General features: G+C 40.1%; 1 pseudogene; it reads right to left on the bottom strand.

Annotated features, from left to right (window-relative positions):
• Positions 1-14,797, bottom strand: part of LOC140628530 (uncharacterized) — a 37,561-nt pseudogene extending 22,764 nt beyond the window's left edge.
• Between the last annotated feature and the right edge of the window lie 1,179 nt (positions 14,798-15,976).

The following is a 15,976-nucleotide window of genomic DNA, read 5'->3' as shown; positions in this document are numbered from 1 at the left end:
GCAGATTTTGTTTTCTCTGGTTGGACCTGAGTTGGAAGTGGAGAGTGGGGGCAAAAAATGAGGTTGGTAGTCATTGACCAAGTTCTGACCGTCTAGAACCACTGCTGCAGAGGCAGTGGTTTGGCTTCCCAGGATTGTTGCTACAGAGGTTGTAGGTCAGAGTTCTAGTGTTACATACAGTTGACCCTTGAACAACGCTGAGTTTAGGGGGACTGACCTCCCCCTCACACAGTGGAATAACTTTTCATTCCTCCCAAATTTAACTAATAGCTTAACATTGACTGGAAGCCTTGAACATATATTTTGTATGTTGTATGTATATTATATACTGTATTCTTACATTTAAGTAAGCTAGAGAAAAGAATGGTATTAAGAAAATCATGAGAGAATACATTTACAATACTATACTGTATTTATCAAAAAAAATTCTGCCTATAAGTGGACCTGTGCAGTCAAAACTCCCTTGTTCAAGGATCAACTGTATAGATCTGGCCATTGTCTGTTTGTATATTCAGTCCCTGAGGAGATACATGCTGAGTATTTAGCTTTTAGGGAGCATGATGTCCAGTTTACTGTAGAAAGGTATTATACAACAAACATGCTGGAGTCCTTTCTTTCTTTTGCTATCTATTCTTTCCCCTCCCGCATGAACTTTGATTAATGGATAAGCCACAAGGCTTATAAAAACAATTCTCAGAAAGTACTGTTCTGATGGTATGCAGCTCTGATTGAGAGAAGAGCACAAAAACAAGAACAACCCCCTAACTGTGAGTTTCTCTTCAGGTAAAAAAAAACCATCACCTAAGCCCAAAGTGCAAAGACACGTATCTAACTTTTCCCTATAAAAATCCTAATCCTGGGGTGTCTGGGTGGCTCAGCTCGTTAGGCACCTGCTTCGGCTAAGGCCATGGTCCCAGGATCCTGGGATTGAGCCCCAACTCAGGCTCCCTGCTCAGTGGGGAGCCTGCTTCTCCCTCTCCTTCTGCCTGCCCTCCTCCCTACTTCTTCTCCCTCTCCCTCTGCCTGCCATTCCACCTGCTTGTGCTCTCTCTGTGTCAAAATAAGTAAATAAAATCTTTAAAAAAACCAACCCTAATCCTGCTTCAATGCGAGGTGGAGTGGGTGGGGTGGGTGGGGGTTACCTGATGCCCATCAGCTGAATGCAGCCTCTACTTCAGTTACTTAAATAATTTTCTTTGGATATTATATTTTTGTATTTACTTATTTTGGACATTATTTTTAAATGATGGGGCCTGTATGTATGTACAAAAAGAGATAAAGGAAATGTAGCAAAAGTTAACAGTTGTTATATCCAGGTGGAGAGCATTTGGATGTTTGTAGTACAATTCTTTCAACTTCTGTATAGTGTAAAATTTTTCCATTAAAAAGTTGGGTGTAAAATAAATAAGCCATCATTGCCTGTTGTCTACTGACATGTGTAAATGGTTGTGGCTGTTGGTCCAGAGGTCCCTGCTTAGCCACTGAACCTGATACTTTTACCAGGCTTTCCTCTACCTCTGTCAGTGGAAGACAGATAATATTTTTTAGTATTGTAAGATATTTTTCATCTACTAAAGGAAGAAAGCATGTAAGACAAGGCTGATCAGAAGATTGTGGATATCACTCCTCAAATGGTGTTGGGAAAATTGGACAGCCACAGGCAGAAGAATGAAATGGGACCATTTTCTCACATCATACACAAAAATAGACTCAAAATGGATGCAAGACTTAAATGTGAGACAGGAATCCATCAAAATCCTAGAGGAGAACACAGGCGGCAACTTCTTACTAGACAGGTCTCCAAAGGCAAGGGAAACAAAGGCAAAAATGAACTACTGGGGGATCCCTGGGTGACTCAGTGGTTTAGCGCCTGCCTTCGGCCCAGGGTGTGATCCTGGAGACCCAGGATCTAATCCTGTGTTGGGCATCCTGCATGGAGCCTGCTTCTCCCTCTGCCTGTGTCTCTGCCTCTCTCTCTCTCTCTCTCTCTCTCTCTCTGTCTCTCATGAGTAAATAAATAAAATCTTTTTAAAAAATGAACTATTGGGACTTCATCAAGTTAAAAAGCCTTTGCATAGCAAAGGAAATAATCGAAAAAACCAAAAGACAACTGATAGAATGGGAGAAGATATTTGCAAATGACATATCTGATAAAGGGCTAGTATCCAAAATCTATAAAGAACTTATCAAATTCAACATCCAAAGAACAAATAACCCAATCAAGAAATGGGCAGAAGACATGAATAGACATTTCTCAAAAGAAGACAAACAAATGGACAACAGACATATGAAGAAATGTTCAACATCACTCAACATCAGGGAAATACAAATCAAAACCACAATGAGATGCCACCTTACACCTCTCAGAATGGATAAAATTAACAAGTCAGGAAATGACAGATGTTGGCGAGGATGCAGAGAAAGCAGAATCCTCATATACTGTTGGTGAGAATGCAAGCTGGTGCAGCCACTCTGGAAAACAGTATGGAGATTCCTCAAAAAGTTGAAAATAGAGCTACCCCACAACCCAGCAATTGCAGTAGTGGGTATGTACCCTAAAGATATAATGTGGTGATCCGATGGGGACCTGCACCCCAATGTTTATAGCAGCAATGACCACAACAGCCAAACTATGGAAAGAGCCCAGATATCCATCAACAGATGAATGGATAAAGAAGATGTGATATATATATCATGGAATACTACTCAGCCATCAAAAAATGAAATCTTGCCATTTGCAATGATATGGATGGAACTGGGGGATATTACGCCAAGTGAAATAAGTCAATCACAGAAAGACAATTATTATATGATCTCACTCCTATGTGGAATTTAAGAAACAAAATAGAGGATCATAGGTGAAAAGAGGAAAAAATAAAACAAGATGAAATCAGAGACGGAGACAAACCATAAGAGACTCCTAATCATAGGAAACAGAGGGTTGCTGGAGGGGTGGAGGAGGGGGGATGAGGTAATTGGATGATGGACATTAAGGAGGGCTTGTGATATAATTAACAATGTGTGTTATATAAGACTGATGATTCATTGACCTCTACCTCTGAAACCAATAATACATTATATATTAATTAATTGAATTTAAATAAAATTTAAAAATAAATAAATAAAGACTGTGGATATCATTCTTTGCATTTACCATAGGACAAAGAGGTGCTCATCATTATGTCCTTAGCTGCAGATCTGTAAATATTCTGACCTTGCATTTTTCCTTGTTTTCAACTGGTTGCCAGCATAAATGTGAAGATTCACAAGTGGCCCACTCCAGGATTCAGGATTGACTGTCTTGAATCCTGGAGTGGGCCAGTTGTAGAGTTTAAAAGGAGACTCTGATCTCTCTATTTAAAGTTGTAGCCCCCCTCCTCCCCTATTTCTAACTCACATTACTGCCCCATCCACCCCCTGTAGTAGTTATCAACTTTTGAGAAAACCATGTTTATTGCTCTTTTCCCCACTAGGATGTTGGGCTGGTGAAGCCAGGAATTTGGGGTCTATTTTATTTTACCAAATATCAAGTACCAAGAGCAGTGACTGGTGATCAATAAATATTTGATGAACAAATAGGGTCTTAAGTTCTCCATCTCTTTAGTGTTTCCTACGTTACTCCTACCAAATCAATTTTATAATTAGTCATGTCATCCAGAGATGCCTGCAGAATCTTTTGAAGGGAATAATTAATCTTTTAAGATAATGACCCTGGTTGTGTGTATTTTACTGCTGTCTACATCTCTAGTAAAGATACCAAAAATAAAGCAGTTACTCCACATATATGAGAGGCAGAAATCACTTCAGTACTAGCATGAACAAGTAAATGAGCAAATAGTAAATGAATAAGATAATTTCTTTTTTTAAAAAAGATTTTATTTATTTATTCATGAGAGACACACAGAGAGAGAGAGGCAGAGACACAGGCAGAGGGAGAAGCAGGCTCCATGCAGGGAACCCAACGTGGGCTCGATCCCGGGTCTCCAAGGATCACACCCCGGGCTGCAAGCAGCACTAAACCACTGTGCCACCAGAGCTGCCTGAATAAGATAATTTCTGATAAAAAGAAAGAAGGTTATGAAGAAAACTAAGGCATGGTGAGGAGCTAGAGAGTGGTGGGGGTAGGTCAGGGAAAGAAGACATCAAGAGAAAGGACATTTGAGCAGGCATGATGGAGTGAGCCATGGAGCCAGAGCATCTTTAGCAGGGACTTCAGTAAGTGTCAAGGTCATGGGGCTCCTGTCTCTCTGCTCTTCCCACCACTGGATGGCATCTCTGGGCTGGGGCTAAAAATTTTATTGCTCTATTCAAGGAAGGGACAGCACTTTTTCTCCAAGCAGACTTTGCCTTTTTACATTTAGATATTTATCTAATAGCCTTATTTTCCCAATTGACTTAAATAGTTTTTATTTACTTTATTTTATTTTTTATATTTATTTTAAAGATTTTGTGTATTTATTAGAGAGAGAGACAGAGAGAGCATGAGCAGCGGGGGAGGAGCAGAGGGAGAAACAGACTTCCCTCTGAGCTAGGAGCCTGATGTGGGGCTCCATCCCATGACTCTGGGATCATGAACTGAGCCGAAGGCAGACGCTTAACTGACTGAGCCACCCAGGTACCCCTAATGTAAATAGGTGTAATAATAAAGTTAGCACTTAATGTGCCTACTACCCATTGTACGGCCTTGATGGTAACCTGGGTCCCCAATTCATTGCTCTGCCTCCCCTGAACTGAATCCCAAGTTCGTAAATCTTTTATTTTTAATATAGTATTTTATTATAATTTTATTGTAACTACATACAGTCTTAAATAGCTTATGTTCTTTATATTAGTAGCTTTTAATCTTATAAAAGTGTGTTATGCTTTATATAATCTTTCGGGAATTACAGGGTATTTTTCCCTTAATATTCATCCATATTGAGTATTATCCTAGTTTATTCATTTTGACTCTTGTTGATGAGCATCCATTTTTGTTTCTAGGTTTTGCTATTGTGAATAGATTGTCATGCATATCCTAGGTTTCATGTGGGAGTGTTTTTTTTGTTTTTTTGACAAAGAGAGAGGGTGTGAGGGGGTGGGGAGGGGCAGAGGGAGAGGGAGAGAATCTTAGGCAGGCTCCACACCCAGTGCAGAGCCTGACGTGGGGCTCAACTTCACGACCCTGAGATCATGACCTGAGCCAAAATCAAGAGTCAGATGTTTAACTGAATGAACCAACCAGGTGCCCTACCCTCTTTTGGATATATTCCTAAGAGTGGACTGGCTGAATTGTGAGGTATGTAAATATTCACTGTAGGAGAGAATGCCTATTTTCTCTTTTTTTTAAGATTTTATTTATTTATTCAGGAGAGACACAGAGTAAGAGAGGCAGAGACACAGGCAGAGGGAGGAGAAGCAGGCTCCATGCAGGGAGCCCGATGTGGGACTTGATCCCTGGACTCCAGGATCACCACTTAAGTGGAAGGCAGATGCTCAACCACTGAGCCACCCAGGTGTCCCAGAATGCCTATTTTCTAAAGCGGTGCCATAAACATGGTATGAAAGTGTATACACGAGTTGTGTCTTTCCACAATATCAGCTTTATTCAATAATAAAGCAAAGTTAATCACAATTATATAGCACGTTCAGGATTTAAACTCAATGACATTTTACCATGTGCTTAGTGCTTAAACTTGGTTTCTGGGCACCTGAGTGGCTCAGTCAGTTGGTTCAGGTCATGATCCCAGAGTCTTGGGACCGAGTCCTGCCTTAGGCTCCCGGCTCTGCAGGGAGCCTGCTTTTCCCTCTCCCTCTGCCTGCCATTCCCCCTGCTTGTACGCGCGCTCTCTCTGTGAAATAAATAAATAAAATCTTAAAAAAAAAACTTGGCTTCTTACACAGCACAAAGAGCAGGACATGAGACAAACCGCACAACAAACAAGATAACAGAAGGTGTAGGAAGTTAACAAACCAGATGCAAAGACAGTCTGTGAGCGCACGTTTGAGATAAGGTCTCCATATAGTCTGGGTCAGTTCTTAGCACTTATTGCTTCTTATGTTCAACCAGTGAAGGATCTCAGTTCTGCTCGGAGATGAGTTGGGCAGAGCCTTTGGTAGCAGTTGCCTTTTTAAAAGTGGTCAGACAAAAAAGGTCATGTCTAAAGAGTCTGACAGTTTGCTGCAAAAATCTTCCCCCATTTAAAGGGATTTAATTAGTCTTGGACCCCTGAAAAAATCCCTTTTTAAAGGGGTTTAATTGGGCCTCTGCAGACCTTCTCTAGTTCTGCTTGTTATAAGTTCCGGGGTGTCAGCTGATACTGATCCTGGTGATATCTATCAGCTGCAGTAACTTTAACTACTTGGTTGGTCATTGCTTGACATAGGCTCCTGCTTGACAGGACAGACTCCATTTTGCTTTCTACAAGCACTTACACTGATTCACATTCCTTCAACAGGGCAAAACAATCTTGTGGGTGCACATCCTCTTCAACACTTGGTATTAACAGACTGAAATTTTTGTAAAGTGAATGGGTATAAAATGTCATCTTATCATGTCTTGATTTCTATTTCCCTGATCGTTCATGACTTTGAACTTCTCATATGCTTATTGGCTCTATCTTTCCTTCTCTGAAATGGTCTAACAGACCTATTATTTTTTAATATAACTGTAGTACTATTAGGATGATCAACAACATGGACAATGATTCTTGGAACTCTATATAGAGGTATGCCAGACATGTTACCACTGATTCAATTCCTTCTTTGTTTATTCATTCAATAAACTATCAGACCAGGGATATATATGTAGAAAGAGAATTTGGAATGATTAGAGTCCAACCCCCTAAGATAGCAAAAATTAGCTCAGACTATAAAAATCTGCCCTGCTGGGCAGCCCCGGTAGCCCGGCGGTTTGGCGCTGCCTTCAGCCCAGGGCGTGATCCTGGGGAACTAGGATCGAGTCCCACATCAGGCTCCCTGCATGGAGCCTGCTTCTCCCTCTGCCTGTGTCTCTGCCTCTCTTTCTCTCTCTCTGTGTGTCTGTCATGAATAAATAAATAAAATCTTAAAAAAAAATCTGCCCTGCCATTCAACAGGCTGGGAGAATAATCACAGATAAACTAAGATGCAAAGTTAACAGGAAACATTTCTCCCAAGGACGTCCTGCAGCTGTAATGCCATAAAGAACTCTACTATGAGTGACTATTGCTTTCTTAGTCACTGGGAAACTTCCATCTCTACAATCACAGACTATCAGAAAGCTGCCATTTGAAACGGTATCAGTATGAATGAAACATCCTGCTCCCACTGGAGACTCTAAGTCACTTAGACACGAAGAAGCAGCCAGGATTTCCAACTCTGACCAGAGATAAGGAGTATCTAGACACGACATTTTACATCCATCTTAGCTTTATTGCTTTCAGGAAAACAGGACTCCGTTCACTTTGGGGTTCACATACAGCCCTGTTTTGCTTTAAGGTTACCAAAACACTGCTTCATTTCTATCTCATCTAAACTTCACCATTCCTCAAAATCCTGTAACTCTACCTTTTCCTTTGTTTAGTAAGATACTCTATAGTTCCTCTGGTGTGTGGTCTCCCTCATTGATTGATAGATCAGTCAGACTACAAATTAGTCCCAGATGGTCTTAGGCTGAGTAGGACACCCTTACATTCCAGATTGTTAAACTGAGCCCCAGAGGGTAGGTGACTGGACTGCATCCAGCCTGTGTCAGGCCCCCTCAAAATACCTTCCTCATCCGAGGATCCAGAAAAGCCTTCAGAGGGTACAGAGCCTTTGACCTCTGTCAGGAGGATTCCCTGGAGGAGGAGATACTTGAACTTGGTTTTTTTTTAAGATTTATTTATTTATGATAGACATAGAGAGAGAGAGGCGCAGAGACACAGGAGGAGGGAGAAGCAGGCTCCATGCCGGGAGCCCGACGTGGGACTCGATCCCGGGACTTCAGGATCGTGCCCTGGGCCAAAGGCAGGCACCAAACCGCTGAGCCACCCAGGGATCCTCTGAACTTGGGTTTTGAAGGAAAAGTAGGCATTCCCAGCTAAAGGGCAACAGGACTTCCCTTTCTGCCCCGCTGACATCTCCTAGAAGGATATGAGCATCTCCAGAATTTCCCTATTAGAAGTAATGCTAAGGGGATCCCTGGGTGGCGCAGCGGTTTAGCGCCTGCCTTTGGCCCAGGGCGCGATCCTGGAGACCCGGGATCAAATCCCACATCGGGCTCCCGGTGCATGGAGCATGCTCCTCCCTCTGCCTGGGTCTCTGCCTCTCTCTCTCTCTCTGACTATCATAAATAAATAAAAATTAAAAAAAAAAAAAGAAGCAATGTTAGGGGCAGCAAACGGGTTGAAGGGCAGAATCAGTCTTATGTTAAAGCTACATTTTCAAAGGGCATTATCACTGTGCAGATTTTATTTTATATGGAAATAAAAATAATAGTGTCCTACAGTTTTATTGACATATTGCTTTAGATTAAGGAAAACCAAAAAGTATTATTGGTACATATTTTATCTGAGGTCGCTGGAGTGGGAGATAATGTAGACTATGGGAGCATTCAGATCCCACGCAGCCAACCCCTACAAGAACAACAGAAGAGTATCTGACACTGACTTCTCCCCCTTTTTCCCTCAGGGCTATATCCCAAGGAGACTTGCACACCCCCAATTTCTTCCCCTTCTTGGCTCGTGGTATGTTCCAGGAGAGGACTGTAAACCAGTCTGACTTCTCCCCCCCCCCACCTTCTCATCCTGTGGTATCTGCCGGGAGAGAACAGCCAAGGGCACCTCTGCGCCTTGTCAGAAGCCCTTTAGCTTCTCTGAACATTATTACACAAATCCAGAGTATAGGTCCAAAGACCCCTCCTCCAGGAAGCCCGCCCCAAAGAACGTCGCCACCCACGCTCCCCGCCACGGAGACAGCTCCGCGGCTCTGCTCTGTGAGTCTAGAGGCTTCTTTACCCTTGGTACGGAACAGTTACTCCCCCAACATGGCGCACCCGACGGGGAAGCGCGACACGGGCGCGGCCATGTTCCCCTCCTGACGACGCGGCTGTAGGGCACCGAACGCCTCGAAGCACCGATTCCGTAACACCCCCATGTTGACTCTGGGCTGAGAGCGGCTTCGAATGTGGTTTTGCGCGTGTGCAGGGCCACGCCCCCTTCGTCCGTCGCCCCAAACCCTCAGAAGGGGCAGTGCTAGGGGTGGTGACCGGAAGCGGCTACGGTTCTCAGCAGTGTTTAATAGTTGTCAGGAGGATCTCAGTGCTCTGCGTCCGAGGGATGTGGAAGCGATGGGGCCCGGGGAGCGTGAGTGTTGGGGCATTCTGTGTGGTCAGTGGTGGAATCGGTTGTCTAACAGTTGGATGATTCGATCATTGTTTTGCAGGCTTTCCTCTTCTCTCGACGTTAAAGTCCTGAAGTTCACTCTAAAGACCCAGAGGTTCGGTGCATTATGTTCTAAGTGTTCCCTGAGAGTTGATTTTTCTTCTGCCCACAGGTTATTTAGAAGTGCGTTTTTAGTTTCCAAAAGTTTATCTTTTTAATAGATTTCTAGCTTTAGTTTTCTGTGGTCAGAAAAATGTCTATGAAGCTCATTTCTTGAAACAGGAGGAGACTCATGGCCTAGGCCGTGGTGAATTTTTATAAATGTTCCTTCTTTTAATAAAAAAATATATTTAGTTTAGTTGTCAACTGTGTCATACAAAATTTGTACTCTTTGGTGTCCTTGTCTCCCGTTACTGAGAGAGGAGAGAGAAATTCTCCCGTGTGTTGGTGATTGTTCCATTTCTCCTTCCTGCTGTCCATGGTGCATTTTGAGTTCAGGATTGTATATAGAGTGAGACTTAGACTGAAACTCATCTATTTGAATGTCAAGCACCATTTGTTGAAGACGATCCTTCCTTCCTTGACTTGTTTTGCACCTTTGTGAAAAATAAATTGGCCATACTTGTGTAGGGCTATTTTTAGGTTCTTTATTCTGTTCCTTTGATCTATGTGTCTATCTAGTTTTATCACGAATGGGTATTGAAATTTGTCAATACTGTATGAATTTACATGATCTTGTGATTTTTCTTCTGTAGCCTGTTAATATGGGAGAATGCACTGATTGAATTCTGAATGTTGAACCAGCCTTACATTCCTGGAATAAACCTCACTTGGTTGTGCTGTGTAATTCTTTTTATATGTTGCAGGAATTGATGAACTAATGCTTTTTTTTTGAGGATTTTCTGCAACTCGGTATATGAAAGACATTAGTCTACAGTTTTAGTTTTTTGTACTGTCTTTGTCTGGTTTTAGTGTTAGGATAATACTGGCCTCATAGAATGAGGTGGAAAATAATCTCTCCTTTTGTATTTTCTGGAAGAGATTATGTAGAATTATGTTAATTTTCCTCTAACTGTTTGATAGAATCCTCCAGTGAAACCATCTGAGCCTGGACATTCCCTTTTGGAAGCTTTTTGATTATGGCTTCAACATCTGTAGTAGTTATGTGACTTCAGGTTATCTATTTTTTTTTTTTTCAGAGTATCTACTTAATAATGAGTGACTTGTGGGAATTTGTGTTTTTTGAAGAATTGGACAATTTCATCCAAGCTTTTGAATTTATGCACATTTGTTGTGGTATTCCCTTACTTTACTTCTAATGGCTGCAGCATCTTTAGTTATACCTTGTGTTTCAGTTCTGATATTGGTAATTTGTATCTTCATCAGTCTTGCTAGAGGATTACCAATTTTATAAATATTTTCAAAGGACCAGCTTTTGGTTTCAGTTATTGTTCTGTATTGTTTTTCTGTTTTCATTTCTTTCTTTTTTTATGTATTTACATATATATTTTGTCTCAACTATTTTTGTTTCAGGTGTACAATAGAGTGATTCAACAATTTGGTAAGTGTTTTCAATTTCATTGATTTATGCTCTTATATATTTATTACTTCTTTCCTTCTGCTTGCTTTGGGTTTACTTTGTTCTTTTTCTAATTTCTTGAGATGGGAGCTTAAATGATTGATTTAAGACCTTAATTCTTTTCTAATATAAACATTTTAGTACTATAAATTTCCCTCTCAACATTGCTTTATCTCCATCCCCCAAATTTTGATATGTTGTATTTTAATTTTCATTCATTACTTTTTAATTTCTCCTGAGATCACCTCTTTGATCCATGGATTATATAGAAATGTATTGTGTCATTTTCAAGTGCTTGGAGACTCTCCTGTTATCTGTTACTGATTTCTAGTTTGATGATATTAAAGAACATACACCATATAAATTCAATTTATTGAGGTTTGTTTTATGACCCTCCCTGAGTGTGATATGTCTTTGAGAATGTGTATGGGTGCTTGAAGAGAATGTGTATTCTCTTAGTATTTGGCTGGAGTGGGGTGGTATATTTAGTTAGGCCACCCTCTTCTTGGCCCTGTGATTAAGGGAAGTAGGCATTTCTCAGAGCTTTTTTTGTCTGTGCCTTTTAACAGTTCTGAGTTATAAGCTTCTCCAGTGTCCTGTTTGTGATATATGGGAGGAAAAGGAGACCTAGGGAACTCAACAGTGTGTTGTTGTTCCTCAGGCCCTAAAATCCATGGGCTATTTGCCTTTCCTTTCTACAGGTCAGAGTCTTATTATTTGTGTTTGTTGTGTTACGTCATTTTTTTCCCTGATCTCTTCTACGTTGATTGTTCCCTTCTTTTTTTTCCTATATTAACTTTGTTAATTTACACCTTGCTAGAGAATCACCTGTTTCACATCAATATTAAAATACGTTGCTATACAGTTATGTATAACTCACAATAACTACTTTGAAACACTGCCCTGTCTGGGAAAGATTTTCCGTGTGTGTGTGTGTGTGTGTGTGTGTGTGTATGTGTGTATGTGTGTATGTGTATGTATTTCTTTATTTTAAACTGTCCTCCTTTATCTGGTTTGCTAGGGGGTGATTTATGACATTGGTCATTTCAAAGGGCCAGCTCTTTGTTTTGTTTTTTTAAACCGCCTATTATATTTATTTGAATTATTTAAGATTTTATTTTTATTAATGACTAGCTTATTTTTGGAGGGGGGCTTTGCCTGGTTTTGTTTTTTCTAATTCCAGTGTTTTAGGCTGAATACATTACTCTTTTTGTTACATTTATTTTTTATTAAAATCAAGCCATTTAAAGTTGTAAATTTCACTCTATATGACTTTAGTGTGTTCCATGACTTCTGGTAAAAATTGTGTAGCTTCTGTATTGACTTCCCACTTTGATCCTGGGTTATTTAGGCAAGTCTTTCTTTTCTTTTAAAACAGATTTATTTAGATATACAAAATAGATTTAGATATATACCAGTACCATAAAATTCATCCATTTAGAGCAGTGGCTTTTAGTACATTCACAGAATTGTACAATCATCACCACAGTCTAATTTTAGGACATTTTCCAAACCCCAGAAAAGAAACCTAATACACATTAGCAGACATTCAGCATTCATGCCACCCCACACCCCCAGACTAGGCAACTACTAACCAATTTTTTGTGTCTATGTATTTGCCTATTCTGAATATTTCACATAAATAGGATCATAAAATATGTGGTCTTTTGTGATTGGCTTCTTTCACATAAGATAATGATGTCAAGGTTTATTCATGTTGTAGCATGTATCAGTACTTCTTTTTTATTGCTAAATAATATTCCCTTGTATGGATATACTAAATTTTGTTTACCTGTCTTCAGTTGATGGACATTTAGGTGGTTTCCACTTCTTGGCTACTACGAATAATACTGCTGTGAATAGTTGTGTATATACGTTTGGGAGTGGACATATGTTTCCATTTTTCTTGGCAAGGTACCTAGGAGTAGAATTGCTGTGACCCTATGGGTAACATGTTGAGGAACTGCTAAAATGTTTTTCAGAGTGGCTATACCATTTTACAATTCTACCAGCAATATATGAGTGCTCCAATTTATTCACATCTCACCGATACCTGTTATTGTCTTTTCTCCCCTTATTTTACCTATCCTGATGGATGCGAAGCTGTCTCCTAATGAATGGAATATTTTGGTTTTGCTTTGCATTTCCCTAATGACTAATGATATTGAACATCTTATATTATGATCAATATAATAATATAGCCTGTCAGTTCCCAACATTAAGATATCTATCAGATTTTCTTTTTTTTTTAAGATTTATTTATTTGAGGGGAGGGAAGGGGCAGAGGGAGAGAAATAATCTTTCAAGCAGATTTCCTGCTGAGTGCAGAGCCCTAAGCAGGGCTCAATCCCAAGACCTATGAGATCATGAGCTGAGCCAAAACCAGGAGTCAGTCACTTAACTGACTGAGCCGCCAAGATGCCCTTGCCAGATTTTCTTCATGGCCAAGCTATTTGATGGAATTTTGTAGAAGTTCCAAGGGCATAAGGAAAGAAAGCAGGTCTCTCTTTGCTATAACATCATGTTTATATGTTTAAAATTCAACTTACTCATGTCTTTTATTTTACTATTTATTTACTTGTTTCCTCTTTATCTCATTTCTTACTCTGTTGTCTTAATTAAGTTCCTCTTCATAATCAAGTTCCTCTTCCTTTTATAAAGGATATTTTCCCTTTCCCAACAAGAATGACTAAATCCGTAGTGTTTCTATTAGTTGATCAGAATAAAATTGTTCCTTGATGTAGACACAGAGACGCCCTCTCCTCCTTAGATCCTGTAAAAGGAGAAACAATTTTACCTCTGAATATTTCAAGGTAGTGAAAACATTGTAGTCCAAGGCCATTAGCATTTTCCTTATGGCATATCTCTTCTGTTTTGAGAAACTAATTTTTTTTGTTGTTCCAAATCACAGTCATGTTTTCAACATCTGTTAAACAGAACCATGTTTATTTTTAAGCCTACCATACAAAAGATACTATATGTTGTAGTGTTGAGAATGTAAAATTTGAAGCCAGGTAGACTGGGTTTGACTTAATATCACTAAACCTCTGTTTCTGTGTGCATAAAATGAAATAATAATAGTGACAACACATGGGTAACAGGATTGTTGTGCAAATTAAGAGAATTACCTACTTCCGCATATGGCCTGATTCCTTTTAATGACAATACTTGCTAATATGAATTAAATATTTACTTGGTCCAGCCTGCTGCTAAGTGCCTTATAAACATCATCTCATTTAATTTTCACAACCCCTTGAGGTGAATAATTTTGACTCATTTTGAAAAGAAAGCTGAAGAAACATTTTTATATTCTCATAGCTGAAAATTGGCAGGACTAGAATTTCGGGCTTTAATAATTTTTGTCTCAGAGCACCTGGGTGGCTCAATCGGTTAAGTATCTGCCTTCAGCTCAGGTCATGATCTCAGGGTCCTGGGATCAAGCTCCACATCAGGCTCTCTGCTCAGCAGAGAGTCTGCTTCTCTCCCTGCCTCCCTCCCTGTCATGCTCATGGGCTCTCTTTCTCTCAAATAAATAAAAATTTTTTAAAAATAATTTTTGTCTCAATCTCATGGTCTTGTTCATATTCCATTTTGATGAATAACTAGAATAGGTATTAACTGAACTTTGTCCACCCCATGGTATCCAGTGCCAGGAACTGTACTTTGGTGCTTCTAGGAAGTGTTTGCAGGGTGAATCCTGAATGTCTGTGTGGATACTATCTTTCCAGGAATCTTGGAGTACTCTATGGAGCTCCTGGGCTAGACCCCGTAGTGGAGGCTGCAAGAACTTCCCTCCGGCCCCAGCAGCTCTGATTGAGTCCACGGACACCATTTGGCTTCGGGTTTGTGGCACGAGCATCAGCAAGAGAACTGGAGGGCTGAGGCCCAGCAGGAACATGCCAGCCAGCCGGAGCTCTCCTGGGCCATCCCTAGCTCTAGCTGGGGAGAGATGTGACAGCTCCTGTGAGGTGAGGAGGAAGAGGTGCCTAGAGGCAGGAGTTCATCCAGAATGAAAGATAGTATCTCATTACTTTAATTTGTATGACTTGTTCTTTAATTAAGCAGTATAATCAGGGAATTTTTATTGGTCATTCATTTCCCTTGTGTGAATTTTCTTGTCCATTTATTTATCTTAGCTTGTGGATTTTTTTACTGAAGCATAATTAGCATACAATGTTATATTAGTTTCAGATGCACAAAAATTTTTTTAAGGGGGAGCAGTGGGGGCAGAGGGGAGAGAAAGAATCTTAAGCAGGCTCCATGGCCAATGTGGAGCCTGATGCAGGGCTTGATTTCACAACCCTGAAATCATGACTTAAGCCAAAATCATGAGTCAGACATTTAACCAACTGACCACCCAGGCACTCCTCAGATGTACAACATACGGATTGGAAAGTTTTATATATTACTGAATACCATAATAAGCCTAATCACCATCTCTCACCATAAAATATTATTACAATATTATTGATTCTATTTCCTATGCTATGCCTTTCATCCCTGTGACTTATTTATTTTTATAACTGGAAGTTTGTATCTCTTAATCCCCCTTATCTATCTTGCCATTATATCATTGACCTCTCTTCTGGCAATCACCAGTTTGTTCTCTGTACTTAAGAATCTGTTTTTGGTTTTTTGATTTATTTTTCGGATACCACATATACATGAAATCATATGGTATTTGACTTTCTCTGACTTATTTCACTTAGCATAATACCCTCTAGGTCCATCCATATTGTCATAAATAGTGAGATTTCATTTTTTTTATTCTTTTACTATTTCATTTTTATTTGTTTCAAGTATTTTTTAAAAGATTTTATTTATTTATTCATGAGAGACACAGAGAGAGAGACAGACAGACAGACAGAAAGAGATACAGGCAGAGAGAGAAGCAGACTCCATGCAGGGAGCCTGACGTGTGACTCGATCCCGGGTCTCCAGGATCAGGCCCTGGGCTGAAGGCGGTGCTAAACCGCTGAGCCACCCGGGCTGTCCTGTTTGTTTCAAGTTTTTATTTAAATTCTTGTTAGTTAACATATAGTGTAATATTGGTTTCAGGAGTAGAATTTAGCAATTC

The sequence above is a fragment of the Canis lupus genome, chromosome X (genome assembly GCF_048164855.1).
Source record: "Canis lupus baileyi chromosome X, mCanLup2.hap1, whole genome shotgun sequence".
Lineage (NCBI taxonomy): Eukaryota > Metazoa > Chordata > Mammalia > Carnivora > Canidae > Canis > Canis lupus.
Note: the sequence above shows the minus strand (reverse complement) of the source record. Positions and strands in the feature narration are given on the sequence as shown.